Source organism: Podarcis vaucheri (genome assembly GCF_965113315.1).
Source record: "Podarcis vaucheri genome assembly, contig: SUPER_10_unloc_1, whole genome shotgun sequence".
In the NCBI taxonomy this organism is placed as follows: Eukaryota; Metazoa; Chordata; class Lepidosauria; order Squamata; family Lacertidae; genus Podarcis; species Podarcis vaucheri.
In genome coordinates, this window is record NW_028118809.1 from 2,182,551 (window position 1) to 2,198,547 (window position 15,997).

Genomic DNA, 15,997 nt, shown 5'->3' on the forward strand with positions numbered 1-15,997 from the left:
TACAATGAACTTTGAACTAATCCACCTGCTTATTTTTGCAAAAGAACCGTTGATTTGCTTTTGGTGAGCTCCCGTAAACTGGTATATATTTATCAATGGCGGGCATGGAGAGAACCGTCCCCTCCACTTTTGGTGAATATAATATTCACATCCAAGGTTTGGCCACCTCATGAGAAGAGAAGACTCCCTGGAGAAGATCCTGATGTTGGGAAAGATGGAGGGCACAAGGAGAAGGGGACGACAGAGGATGAGATGGTTGGACAGTGTTCTCAAAGCTACCAGCATGAGTTTGACCAAACTGCGGGAGGCAGTGGAAGACAGGAGTGCCTGGCGTGCTGTGGTCCATGGGGTCACGAAGAGCTGGACACGACTAAACGACTAAACAACAACAACAACAATATTCACATCCAAGGCCCAAAAAGCAACAACCAAATAGCTTCCCATCTGTCTCCGTTTCCTTTTTTGTTCTTAAAAAATACGTACAACATAGGCATAGATTGTGCAGTCTCGAGCCAGCTCTAGCCTGTTTCCAAAGCAGCAGCAACACCCACCCACTTTTCTGGGAAACATTAGCAGTGCCAGGGACTCTGTGGAGGAATGCCAAGTCAGACTTCCTTTCCACAGATGGGAAAGCAAATGGGCCCCTTTTGATTCGCCCTCCTCCCCTAGTAATGGGACACTCCTCCAGGAGGAGAACATATCCCCAGCCCTCCGACGAGAAGGGAGAGTTCCTCAAGTCACAATTTCCTGAACTCACAAGTCCCTTGGCCATTTTGGATCTATAATCTAATCTCAAAGGAAAAGCTTTTTACAACCCAGACATCAATGCGAAGGAAGAAAACAAAACAGATAAAAGAGCTGACAGGCCGAGGGAGTGAAAAGGAATGCTGGGGGAAAATACAAGACTACTGTTCCGCCATCTCTCTGCTACGGCTTCTGTAGGCGCTAACCAGATTTCCGCAGAGATAAATATATTTTGCCCTGTGATCCCACATCATCCATTAGCCTAGCTGCACAATAAAGCGACGAAAAACGTATATAGAGAGTATCTATGATGCTATAGATTTGAAATGAATAAATGGTAGGATTTTGATTACAGTGGTACCTCGGGTTACATACGGTTCAAGTTACAGACTCCGCTAACCCAGAAATAGTGCTTCAGGTTAAGAACATTGCTTCAGGATGAGAACAGAAATCGTGCTCCGGTGGTGCAGCAGCAGCAGGAGGCCCCTTTAGCTAAAGTGGTGCTTCAGGTTAAGAACAGTTTCAGGTTAAGAACGGACCTCCGGAACGAATTAAGTACTTAACCCGAGGTACCGCTGTATTTGGGACGTGAAGGGAGAAATACAAGCTGCAGAGGAATTCCTGGTTTAGCCTATGCACAAAACGACCTGGCCAAGCTAGGGCCATTAAGAGGCAATGCAAGAGAACTGTCACCCCCTTTGCCCTGAGGTGTGAACAGAAAATAGGGGTTTGGAAGGTTGCCAGGGTAACTAGGTGTGTGGTGACAGGAAAAGAGAGTTTTTAAAAGGGTGTTCTGGGAAGGAGGGGGAAGAAGAAAGATTGGGATCCATCTTGGGCAGGCTGGCTGCAGGCTTGCTGGGAGAGATGCCTTGGAGTCCAGGGCTGCCTTGCTGTGGGGTACAAGCCCCTTTTGAAATGATTATGCTGCAAGATCTGGACTCCTTCCATGCAGAATGAAGGTGTAAATAGGTGAATAAACTGTTATGGAAAAATCTAGGTGTGAGGCTGCTCAGTCACCCAACTTGTCGAGCAGAGCCCGCGGGTCCCTGTGGAATAAAGGAAGGAGTCCAGCCACCAACCGGAGCAAATATCTGTAGACCAAAGTTTATTGCGCAACAGGTTCAAAGAATAATTTTGAACCCAGAAGATGGGTTGACAAAGATTTTTAAAACTTTCCCACCATATCCCAGAATACAATTCGTACAGCATCATTGCTACATCATTGCTACATCACTGACATGTCACAAAAGGGGAGGGGTAGACAGGGGTGACATTAGTTTAACTTTGGCAAACATGTCCAGACAAGTCCTTGGTACAAGATTAGCATAATCAGACATGGCAGGGCAAGACTCAGGTATAAGATTAGCATAGCCAAACACCTCTGAAATCCCACCACCCAAAGTACAATAGAACTTCCTTTGCATGTCTGGCCCCTTGGCAAGTTTGGTGATGGGATTAGGCTTTCCTTGGCCAACAATCAGCTCAGCAATTGTCACCTCTGGGAACTTCCTGGAGTCCCTTGCAAGGGGAAAATAGCTTTGGAATGGAGGAAACTAGCAAAGGAGTTGATTTTATATTATTTTTAAAGCTAGGTAACTTCCCTGAGCTGTCAAGTTGAAAGGATACATTCAGGCCTAATATTTGTAACATTTAACTTTAAAGATGTGCCGCCTCCGTAATTTCCGTAACAAAACCATATTTCTTAAAGCTAGGACAGTCTCCGCTGCGTCTCAATTCTCGAAAGGAAATGAGACCTTGTGTGAGTATGTGGAACCCCCCTGGAAGTTGGTGGCACCCAACTTTTGTAACAATATTATCCTCGCATAAAAGATCAACAACACAACTGTTTTTTAAACACATACAAAATCCCAGTACTAATATGATGCACCATTTACAGATCAGCGGTAAAAAGTCTGTTTCAACTATCAAGTTCATGTAACTCTGTTCTGATATTTCAAATTCTAATGTTGTTGTTGGCATCTGGTTACAGATAGGTAGCCGTGTTGGTCTGCCATAGTCAAAATAAAAAAATTCCTTCCAGTAGCACCTTAAAGACCAACTAAGTTAGTTCTTGGTATGAGCTTTCGTGTGCATGCACACTTCTTCAGATACACTGAAACAGAAGTTGCCAGATCCTTCTATATAGTGTGAAGGTGGGGAGGGGTATTACTCAGAAGGGTGGTGGGAATGGGAGATTGGCAGATAGCTGAGATGAGCCTGTTGACGACTCTTAACGACTGCAGTAGGTCTTACAGGAAAAGGCAAGGGGTGAGAAGGTGAAAAATGTCTTAGTCATGTATAATGAGATAAGAATCCAATGTCTCTGTTCAGACCAGGTCTCTCCATGGTTTTAAGTTTGGTAATGAGTTGTTGGCATCTGTCTGTCTCAAGAGACAATGGAGTGCACTTGCAGGGATGAAATCAAACTACATAGTGACCTCTTCGGGGTGCAAGCCTGGGCAGTGTATATGAAGGTTCTGGGATGCCCACATGACAAGACCCCCCCCTCATTACATAGCATATTATAAAGGTGAGAATTATATTTTTGTAAGGAAACAGTTTATTATAAATAATAATACAGCAAGTTTGAAGAATCGCACCTATTTGGGGAGGCATCATCGTCTTATTGATGTGAACTGGAATCTGATAAAGAACTTTCTCAAAGTACAGTGTTTTTCTTTTTTTATATAATATTTATTATTAATAATTTTTTAAAATATTTTTTATTACGTACAGTGTTTTTCTTATCCCTCATTTTGCTGGACCCTGTCTTTCCTCTTTTTTAACATTGTCATAATGCAATCATCCTTAGTTCTTTCTGATGCTCATAGTGTGAAACCTGCTCATGGATTCTTCATGCTATTGTATTTCTTAAAATAAACAAAAAAGGCTTCCATTCCTCAAAAACAAAAAAACAACAACACCCAGTGCTTTTCTTCTAGAAAAAAGTTCTGGTACAGCATACCCCTGAGTACCCCCAGAAAAAAGCACTGGTTAAAACGTATACTAAAAGCAAATAAAAATTATATATACTTAATATATACTAATTGCATCCATAAAATTAACATCTTGCCCTGTTCAGCCCTTGGTGCTTCATCTAGATCATTCCCCAGCACTGTAATAATAAAATTTAAGGTCTTATATATAATAAATGTTCATAAATGTACCAACCAAGCACAAACATAGATATGTGGACCACATGTTGGAGCAGCACAGGAAGACCGCCCTGAAACCATTTTGACTCCCAAACTGACCAAATGTTTTCTCTGCAAGGAGGGAGGGGGTGAGGGAACCTTCCCATTGTCTCAGGAAGTGGGAAATCACCATCTCAAAGGAATGGCCGGACTACCAGGAAAGGCAATCAGATAAGGAAAAACAACAACAAATTTCTGTTGTAGACCAACTTTTCTGTGATGTAGGTATGATGTTTATGGGGGGTGGTCTTGGGTTACACTTCTTCTGTGATGTATGTATGATGTATGGAGGGGTGGTCATGAGCTGCAGGCCAGGGAATTTAAAATGTCTATATAAGGGTAGGTGAACCTTTGTTCTGGGTCCTCCTCCTTTCCTGCGTGTGAGGGGAGCACCCTGTTGCAACAGCTTTAATAAAGATCAGGCTTACTAGCTGCTTTGCTTCTCAATATTCTCTGGTTGGCCTCTGCTATTTTCTCCTACCAATAGGGAACCCAAGTAAAGACTCTATACGGGCTCTTGGATACCCCAAAAGGGGGAAAAGGGCAGACTTTGTTTACAACATCACTCTTCCCCCAAGAAGTAAATACTGCTTGTTTTCAGGACTGCAGTCGGAGATTGAATTTTAAGGACAAGCTTAACTGTATTATTGACATTTAGAAGAGAAATCTTCAGCTCTATGGGATTGCTTGTGTGGTCAGGAGTTGACCAGCTTATCTAGACCAGCTTTACCACCAGTCATGCCTTCATGACACATTGACTCTTCCCGCCATGCTTGTTCCAGTAAACAGTACAAAGTCAACAAAGGGATTAACTGTATCCAACCAGCTTCTGTCGGTGGATGTGCATACGCAGTCTTTCAAGCTGCATAAACTCTAAATCAAGCAGCTAATTGTTAAGAGGACAAGAGGCTTTGCTAATGCACATGCTTTGGCTATCACACACAAGGGACTTGCTTGTAAAGTTGTTTGTCTTCCCGGTCAGTTGCCAGAACAGGAAACTGAAAAGTTGGGGTGGGGAGTTGCATGTGCTGTTTTCGTTTTGTTTTGACTTGCTTTAGGTTGTACCCACTGCTCATGCTCAGATACACTCTGTCTTTACATTAAACCGATTGTGCAAAGAAGTTGCTTGCCCATCAGAGTGGAGGAACCTTCCACACATGAAGGGAGAAGATATCCCATGTACCGAAATGGTGCCCCTGAAGAATTGGGGCGGGAGAGGCAAAGAAGAGAAGACCCATTGGAGAAAAGTTAATAATAAGCAGCTTTCTAGTTAAAAATCAACTCGTTATTATGGAGGGAGGATTGATTATTGATCTCTGTCCACTTCCTTCATGTTTGCATTGGCAGAGCTCGATACCTTACACTGGGCGGCTGGTGGAGCATGGTAGAATTAATTAGTTAATTAATACCCCCACCCTTCCTCCCAAAGGAGCCCAGTGTGGCCAACATCAAAGTGATAAAACAAGAATAGAATAAAAACATTTTTAAAAACAATTTTAAACATCTAAAATCATATTGAAAACAAAAGTCCAAACATCTTTCAAACAACTTAAAATATCTTTCAAACACAGATCCTCACAGCTAATAATTTCAAGGTTACCAGGAACAGTATCTTTCCATCATTCAGTGCCTGGGCAAACAATATTACCCCCCCCCAATTCTTCCTGCACGTTTATAATGAGAGAGAGAGACAGATGTTAGTCACCAGATAAGAGTTTTGGACTTGGATCAGAGAGGGCTGGATTCACATCTCTACTCAGGGTCAAACTACATGTTACATTGCATCTGTCTACTCTTACTAAAAAAGTAGCTTAACCCCTTCCTCCCCGTGCCATTTTTTTGGGGGAAATGAAGGGTACTCAGTATAGTTGTACCTCAGGTTAAGTACTTAATTCGTTCCGGAGGTCCGTTCTTAACCTGAAACTGTTCTTAACCTGAAGCACCACTTTAGCTAATGGGGCCTCCTGCTGCTGCTGCACTGCCGGAGCACGATTTCTGTTCTCATCCTGAAGCAAAGTTCTTAACCTGAAGTACTGTTTCTGGGTTAGTGGAGTCTGTAACCTGAAGCGTATGTAACCTGAAGCGTATGTAACCCGAGGTACCACTGTATACGGAGTGTGTGGTTGTGTGTGTGTGAGATTACAAGCGTGGCACTTGCTGTAACAATTTCATGGTGAATACCGGCACCCCTTTTCTCAAAGAAAAGCACTGGTTTTGACATCAAAAATAGCCATGGGGGATGAATCAGTAATGCAAAGCTGTGATCCCAATCAAAATCATTCCTTGCTCATCACTCTAGAAGGGAAGCTTCCATTTGTATTAGGATGATCACCCACACATTACCAAAAAAAGAGGACACCGATTTGTATAAAGTTTGCATAATGATTTATGTGCGGATTTAGAAATAATTACTTTATAATTTGAATAGAAATACAATACATCTCAGTATAGTTGGGAAGACTGTGTTGCAGTGAACCTATCTGCTGTTCAGGTGCTGAATGTTGACGGGCAACTTCAAGGCCTCTGCTCTCTGTTATTATGGTACTTGAAGAGCCCTTCAAACAGAGGGTTGTTGTTCATGAAACAGCGTACATGACCACTCAATAAGTGGCAGCCAAGCTTTCATGGAGCCCTGGTCAGTCTCCACACCCTGCCCTGCTCTCTAAACGTTAAAAACGGTGCACATCAATTGCATTTACACTATTCATGTTTCGTCTAGGTTAGCTCTTGGTCTTACATATGCAGTTGTAGGTGGCAAAGCTAAACACAGTTTGGCTGTTTATTTGATAAAACTAATACGCTATTTAAATCCAATTGGAATCAATGGAGTCTGTGTGCAAGATGCCAGCCTTATGTCTCAGACTAAGTAAGATCTTCCTTACACATATGTAAGGATCAGTGGTAGCCAACACAGTTCTCTCTAGATGGTACATTCCAGTGCCCATTATCCCTTGATAATTAGCCATACCGGCTGGAGCTGACAGAAGTTGCAGTCCAACAGCATTTGAAGGGCATTGATGGTGTGTTGACTACCCCTGGGCCTAGATGGACGAGGAATTGTGCATGCCAAAAAGGTGCTACGCATACAGTTTCTGACACTGCCTGGAGTTTGGCCCTGAAGAAGCGTTGCCACCTCCATCGCTCAACCCAGACACTGAGTTCCAGCTCCGAGGGCCTTCTGGTGGTTCCCTCGCTATGAAAAGTGAAGTTACAGGGAACCAGTCAGAGGGCCTTCTCAGTAGTGGCAACCACTCTGTGGAACACCCTCCCATCACATGTCAAAGAGATGAGTAACTATATAACCTTTAGAAGACATCTGAAGGCAGCCCTGTATATGGAAGTTTTTAATATTTGGTGTCTTACTGTGTTTTAATTTGCTGGAAGCCACCCAGAGTGGATTCACCACGAACATCTCCCTTGTTATATTATAATGGCAATGGCACCTACCTGAGAGGTGCTGGAACTGAGTTCCAGTGAGTTCTGGCTGAAAAAAAGCTGTTGTTGTTGTTGTTGTTGTTGTTGTTGTTGTTGTTGTTGTTGTTGTTGTTGTTGTTGTTGTTAGGCATAGTGGTGAGGAGAATAGGAAGACTGGCTGAGGCCTTCATGCTTATCCAGCCATTGCGGGGCTCCAGCATCGATAAAGACCAACATGTTTCTTGACTGCTATCAGTATATTTTCTTGCTACTTGATGTTACCACAACATCAAGCAATCCCCTTATTCAGGCTTCTGCTTTTGCTCCTGTGTGCAACACTGAAACAAATCTTTTGAATTGTCAAAGATTTCTTCTTTGTAACATCTACCATGACAATTAAGACTTCTGTATGCTCATGGCTCATCTTTAACAAAGTAGCACACCAGGATCAGTATGAGATTTGAGTGTACCCAATTAAATACAAAATGAGATGATTGTGCAGAATATGGTTTAGAAGCATCGTTTGCCAAATTCAGTACAGTAAACTATATGGCGGGGAAAACATCCGTTAGCAAAGATTTGCAGCAGTTAAAGTCACAGAAATCATGCCAGGAAAAATAATAATTGGTTCCCTTAAGGCAAAATGGCATACTGCTAACTTGAACAGAAGAACATGTTACAAGCCAAAGGAACTCATGATACCAAATTAGTGGCTGGGCAAGATGGCTGGAGTGGATCATAAATCTGAGGATTTTTCAAACTGATCTGATCACGTGTTGTTGATTACCATGAAGTTTGACTGGGAAAGACCACGATGTTTGTTCAACAAGTCTAGAAGTTAACCTGAACTAGCTTCTAATGAAGGTCAATGCAGATTGCAATCAACTTCAATGCTGCCGGGTAAAATAGCCACATGCTTATATCCTGCCTCTACTCATTAAGTGCATGTCGAATGTGGGGATCTGCCACAGTGTAATGTAGGCCGCATTCAGATATCATAATAATCCATGGTTTAGTGTGACATAAACAGGCTTAAAGGAGCTTGGAGTTTCATAGCTTCAAGTTGGGCTTCTTTCGAAGAAACCACAATTTAGATCCCCCCTTGTATATTCTTTTATTTATTTTCCCCATTATTATTATTATTATTATTATTATTATTTGACAAAGTAATAAGAATAAATAAATAAGAATAAGAACATGCATCCCACCACCGAGACCATTCCACTGTAACTATACAACCTTCCCAAAATTCAACACCTCTTGCGATAGTTTGACCCCTTTCCATTTTGTCAGTACAAATTCTACAAACACCCTCCATAGCTCCTCAAAATAATTTCTCCTGTGTATTCCCCGTCTTACCTCACTATATCCCACACCTCTTTATACCATTCTTCCATTTCATATTCTGCTTGCCCCTTCCACTTCCTTGCTATTATAATTCGTGCAGCTGTCAATAAATTTGTGAGCAAGTCCTTCCTGGCCTGCAAACTTTCCACCCCACCGTAAATGGATAATAACGCTACCTCAGGATTTCCGGTCAGCTTTAACTCAGTGATTTCTGTTATCTCCTTAAACACACCTTGCCCCAAAATATTGTACACATTTACACCCCCACCACGTGTGAACACGATTCCCTGTTTCCTGGCATCCCCTCCAACATAACACCAAATATTCATTGTTTAGAAACCACAATTTAGATTTTACATGGTTGTTTAGTTCAGGTGACATGACACAAGAAAATGCAGCTAAGTAAGGATTAAGAGAAGGGATGAGAAAGGTGTATGTGAGCATGAAGCTCACCAAGGGTTGCTTGTTTGTTACATTTCTATACCACCTTTATCTTCCAATGATTTCAAAGTGGTGTCTATGGTTCTCCTCCTCCGCATTTTATCCCTACAACAACCCTGTCAGGTAGGTTAAGGCTGAGAGGTAGTGAGTGGCCCAAGGTCACCCAGGGAGCTGCATGGCTGAGTGGGGATTTGAACCCTGGTCTCCTAGGTCCTAGTCCAACGCTCTAACCATTATGCCACACTGGTTGAGTCTTAATCATGGTTTAGTGCAGAAGTGTGCCCAAACGGCCTTTCAGATTCTCCGTCTTATTTGTGGGCAGAGGAAACTGAGGAACCGTTTAACAAACTTCATTCAGAGAAAGGAGAAATTCTCCAATTGCTTCTCAAGTGTTGGGACACACTATTAGCAGCAGCAGTAACACAGTTTTTTCCACATGCTGCAAGTAGCAGCAGCATCAAGAGTGTTGGTAGTCTGGCCCTCATTTTGCATTTCCCCCTAGAATTAGCACTGTTCCCAGAGCGTTGTGAGGGGGAAATGTCAGCTACCGCACAACCAAGTAACAACAACAACAACAACAGAGACATTTTTGAGAGAATTCTGCAAATGGGGAGTGAGGGAGAAAAAGAAACATCTCATACATTTTCTCCAAAAAATGTCTTCTGAAAAAATGTCAGGTAACTAATTCCGTATGGTACCCAAACATGACCAAACATGTTTCTCACACACTTTACTTCCTTGCAATCTGCTCCCAACATTAACCCCTCTGAAGGGCTCTCATACCAACGATGAGTCCCATGGTTTGAAAAACAACCATCACATTTAGGGACAGGGTTGCAGGGAGGAGAAGGAAGTCTTCAGGAGAGGATTCCACCTAACTCAGGAATGAAAAAACAAAACAAAACTGGGGCCCGCCAAGCATTGCTGAATTGCAACTCCCACCATGCCTGATCATTGGCCGTGCTGTCTGGGGTTGATGGGAGCTGGAGTCTGGTGGGCCAATATCTGGAGGGGCCAAAGTTCCCACATTTCTGATTTTCTGTATGTATCTCCCTATATCACACCTTGAATATGTCCCACACTGAACTTGCATATATCCCACAATGCCTCAAATACAACGCCAATGGAAATCTGTCCATGTATTCAAGAGAATCCCTAAGTTGCAATACTAAGAAAGTAGGTGCTGTACATGTATGTGTGACTTGGCCTCAAGTATATGTCATAACATTTTTTTTTTATCCTTCACCATGACTCAACGATGTTGGCATAAACCTAATTGGCCTTCTACTTAGGAGGGTGTAGGAATGCTTCTTTTGCCTCGTGCAGGATGTTGCTTTAATGCTTTATCTGTACCGGGAGAACGTGACACACACAAAGCCAATGCATATTTTTAGGCTGCAGTTGGCAGGGAGCTAACAAGCTGACCGATTAAATGTATTGTGAAATGTATCATTGATAGTTTCTGTGTTGTTTGGAAAACAATTTGCTGAAGTGAGATTACGATCCCAGACTTCCTCCTTGGCATCTCATCTTCTTCACCACAGGTTTCACCCGACAACTTTTCACATGATGAGACTGAGCGTATTATTATGAAGTCCACATGAAAGAGACTTTGGACTAAAGCCGTTGGATGTGGCTCATGGAGGCTTACCACGAAACAGAATCTAGGTTACATCATCCATTAGCCAAAATGGATGTCCTCCCATGCTTCATTGATGTCCTCCCATGCTTCTTTCTTTATTGAGAGAACATGACTGGCCATAATATCTTTTGGCTTTTGGTATGACAAGCTAGATGTCACAAGGCTAAACATTGGACCACATTGGACTAGTCTCACTACATTTGCAGACACATTGTTGACATTAAGTTGACATTTTAGTGGCTTACCGGCAAGTAGGCTAGCAGAGAGCAAGGGAAACAAATCATCTATCTATATTCATAGAAGGGCAGCTGGACAGGTAGGATTCAAACTGGTGTTGTGACTAGGGATGGATGAACCTGTTAAAGTTTGGCCCATCCCAGTTCTTAGAGGGCACAGCACTAAGTTTATCCTATTCCATTTCCAGGCATATTTTTAGTGGGAAACCCTTTAAAATCCACAAACACACATTTAAAAATACTTAGAAGTTACAAGGTGGTTGGAGCGTTGTGTGTTGCCTCTCCCCCGTGCCATCCTCCCCACTACAAAACTTCAGAAATTATATATCCAGACACTCAAAGTTTGTGACTTCTCCTGCCCAGGAGTGCTCGAAACCAATGATGTTCCATTGCTCACAGTGGGAACTGTACAGAGAGGCAACCATCTTTTGGCAAGAAGCCCTGCAGCCTAGTTGCTTAGGCTGGATGAAACTTACTTCAATATCACAAATCCACAAATATTCCCGTCTTACCTTAATGGCACATGTCAATTTATCATTAATAGCTATATCCCACACCTCTTTATACCATGATTCCATTTTTTATTTTGCTTGCCCCTTCCACTTCCTTGCTATTATAATTTGTGCAGCTGTCAATAAATTTGTGAGCAAGTCCTCCCTAGCCTGCAAACTTTCCACCCCAGAACAGATCTGGACCCCCCAGAACAGATTTGGAGAGACTATGAGGGACTGCAGGGGGAAGATAGAAAGGGGAAGCTCCATCTCATCTTACATTGGCCCAGTGATCCATTCTGTTTCAGAGAGTTTGCAACGCTAGGACATCATTACATGTCTTTAGGAACCAGAGGAAAACCTTCCTCTTTACCCAGGCCTTTGGCCATTAAATAATCTATGGCCTGCTATTCTTATGTTGTGTGTTCTTATGCTGTGCATTATGTTATTATTATTATGCTGCATAAATTATATTCTTAATGTTGTACACAGCCCTTGGATCTTTGGATAATGGGTGGTATATAAATTGAATGAATGAATGAATCAGTCAATCAATCAATCAATCAATCAATATCAATTAGTACCTGACATTCATAATTTTAGTATTCCTGTTAGGGAAACTTGTGAAAGGAATGTCAGTTTCAATGTCACACAGCATCACTTCATACCTAGAAAGGGTGGTAGCAGCAGCAAAGTGTGACACCACACTGCAGTTTCTGACAAGGTGTGTGTAGTCTGACACTACTCTTGAGTAAGTTTTTTCCTAGTCACACCCATTCCTCTTCAGTCACACCAGTGTCACAGATGACTTATTCTTTTTTTTTTGCGCAGAACAATTCCAACTACGTAATTTTGGAATTCACATACAGTAATTGCATCCAGGGGGGATCCTGTAAACAGATTTCCCTATGGAGTTCCTCTGAATCAAAGATGGGGATTATCTGTGGATGAGACTATTGCTTCACATCTGGAGCTTGGAAGAAAGAAATCATAGGAAGCATTACACTGTGATAGTACACAGCCTTTTCCATCAGAAAACGACAGTATATTCTGTTCCTATGGAAAATATCTCTGGGCTTAGTTTAAACCAAGTAAATCCACAGTTGGCTGAAGCAATATGCTTACTTTGGACCGCTATTATTCCCTAACCTGTCCCCAGAATCCCAAACAAAATGGTCATCCAGGTTTTTCATGCTTTTAGGTTATTTCCAATTAAAACACCTTTGGCTGAGGTAGGTAGTCCAAGACCACAATCCTAGTCATGTTTACTCAGTAGTAAGTTCTATAGAACTCTGTGGAGCTTACTCTCAGGTAACTGGTGTTACCTGTTTGGAACGTAAGTTTGTAGATTAACCCCATGCAATCTGATGGCTGCTTTTTCTAATGAGAGCTCTGGTGGTATAGCTTAAAAAAGAGAAAACCTTAGAGAAATCTAAATTATCTTAAGATATTTGCACTGTGGTTAAGATAATATACTATGATAAAATGTCCTTCCTTGAACCAAAATTAATGGTTGATTTATTTACACTGTATTGTTTTTAACTTTTATTGTAAGTCACTCAGAGACCTTTAACTATTGGGTGTCATATGACTGTAAATAAACAAATATTAACATTTAACATCTGTACAGTGCTTTCAAGTGTTCAAGGTGCATTGTCTAGTTGCAATCCTTATAACAAGCCCTGTAATGTGTGTCAGTATTGTTCTCCACCATATTTAATATTGCTGGTGGGGGGGACCACCTGAAATCAAGGATGAAACTGGAACCAGAGGCCTGCTAGAGCAGACCTCAGCTGATCCACTGTGTCCATAACTTGTTTCCATGCAACCAGGTTCCAAGTTCACAAGAAGATCTGGGCGTGAAGAATAAATTTTTATCTGCAGAATGCCCATTTGTCCATGAAACCCATGAAACCTGCTGGGTAACCCTGGAACAGTCTCTTGTCTTTCACCTAACTGAACTCAAAGAGTTCTTGAGAGGGCAAAACCTTTGTAACAGCTTTTGGCAGTTTGTCATTTATGCATTATGGTGTAGAGAGATTTGGTCTAGGTTTAATCTAGAAGTCTGTTATATAGTTTTCACAAATGAGAGAGACCCTAACTGCACAATCCAAAACTAGCTCTTGCCTTTTTTGTCTTAATCTACACAGACTTCCCAAAAAGAAAGAAAAAAGGCCCCTTCTTCTTTATCTTATTGTGCCTTATTACACCATCATCAGTCTTTTGTCAGGGCTGCCAGCTTTTGATCTAGGCAATTTTCCTTTACAGATATTTCCACACTGTATCCAGCTCCACCCTGGAAGCCCTTGTCCAAACACGTCCATAATAGTTAAGGAAAACTGGATTTTATTTTTCATTAAAAAATGTACTGTAGAGCCTGACATCATGCAGAAACATGTGGAAATTGTTCTGATACCCCCCCTCCAATCTACACTTCCTAGTACTATGGCAGGGCAGAAAGAGGCCTTATGCTATGTTCTAAAAGAGCAATCTATGGGAATCTGTCTTTTCATGCAGCTGTTCACACACACACACACACACACACACACACACACACACCAAGCCTCAATTGCACTGCATATGTATTTTAATTATTTCTGTATTTTCATTTTATGAAGACCACCCGTTAAGGGTGGTAAAGAAATTTATATAAACATAAAATATATACTATACAATAAATGGAATAAATAGGCATGTTAATATGTAAATTCATGAATACAACCAAGAGCTGTGGTTTGGGTTTCTTCTTCTTTAAACCAAACAAACACTTTCTTGTAATAAAGCTATCCTATCTGAATCCCAGTTTAATATCAGGTTTTAGAGTGACGTTTGTCCGTTCTGGAATCTGCACATTATTGGCAAATGCCTCATTTAGGCTGCCTAAAAGCTTCACCAAGTGGTCATCAGTACAGGCATCACAGCTGATCACAGCATACCACATGTTCACACCTCAAATGACAGTCACCTCTTCCAACAAAAACCCATCTGCCTATGACAGGCGCCTCCACTCCACCAAACACTAGGATGAGGGATCTTCGCAAAGTTGCATCATCACCATCCCATAGAAAAATTGAAGTCAAGTCAAAGAGATAAACAACAATTTGTTGTTGTTTAGTCATTTAGTCGTGTCCGACTCTTCGTGACCCCATGGACCAGAGCACGCCAGGCACTTCTGTCTTCCACAGCCTCCCGCAGTTTGGTCAAACTCATGCTGGTAGCTTCAAGAACACCATGCAACCATCTCATCCTCTGTCGTCCCCTTCTCCTTGTGCCCTCCATCTTTCCCAACATCAGGGTCTTTTCCAGGGAGTCTTCTCTTCTCATGAGGTGGCCAAAGTATTGGAGCCTCAGCTTCAGGATCTGTCCTTCCCGTGAGCACTCAGGGCTGATTTCCTTCAGAATGGATAGCTTTGATCTTCTTGCAGTCCATGGGACCCTCAAGAGTCTCCTCCAGCACCATAATTCAAAAGCATCAATTCTTCAGCGCTCAGCCATCTTTATGGTCCAGCTCTCCCTTCCATACATCACTACTGGGAAAACCATAGCTTTAACTATACAGACCTTTGTTGGCAAGGTGATGTCTCTGCTTTTTAAGATGCTGTCTAGGTTTGTCATTGCTTTTCTCCCAAGAAGCAGGTGTCTTTTAATTTCGTGGCTGCTGTCACCATCTGCAGTGATCATGGAGCCCAAGAAAGTAAAATCTCTCACTGCCTCCATTTCTTCCCCTTCTATTTGCCAGGAGGTGATGGGACCAGTGGCCATGATCTTCGTTTTTTTGATGTTGAGCTTCAGACCATATTTTGCGCTCTCCTCTTTCACCCTCATTAAAAGGTTCTTTAATTCCTCCTCACTTTCTGCCATCAAGATTGTGTCATCTGCATATCTGAGGTTGTTGATATTTCTTCCGGCAATCTTAATTCTGGCTTGGGATTCATCCAGCCCAGCCTTTCACATGATGAATTCTGCATATAAGTTAAATAAGCAGGGAGACAATATACAGCCTTGTCATACTCCTTTCCCAATTTTGAACCAATCAGTTGTTCCCTATCCAGTTCCAACTGTAGCTTCTTGTCCCACATAGAGATTTCTCAGGAGACAGATTGAGGTGATCAGGCACTCCCATTTCTTTAAGAACTTGCCATAGTTTGCTGTGGTCAACACAGTCAAATGCTTTTGCATAGTCAGTGAAGCAGAAGTAGAGGGTAAATGGGACATAGCCTGGGAAGAGGAGATGAGGTCCCAAAGGCCAGAGAGAAAGGCATGGAGGGTTGCATTTGGCCTGTAGACACTTAATAAATGCTGCTGCCAACCTTGTGTGTGTTCATATGTGGGGTTCACAGGATTCTTGTGGGTTCTGCTTTAAAGGTATGGAGTGTACACAAGCCTCAGAAACCACAAATTGGGTTCGAATCCCAATTAGACTGCTGGTCAAGGAAATCCTTCTCCAGCTCTCCCTTCAGCTGTTCAGCATAATGAACTGATCTGGGT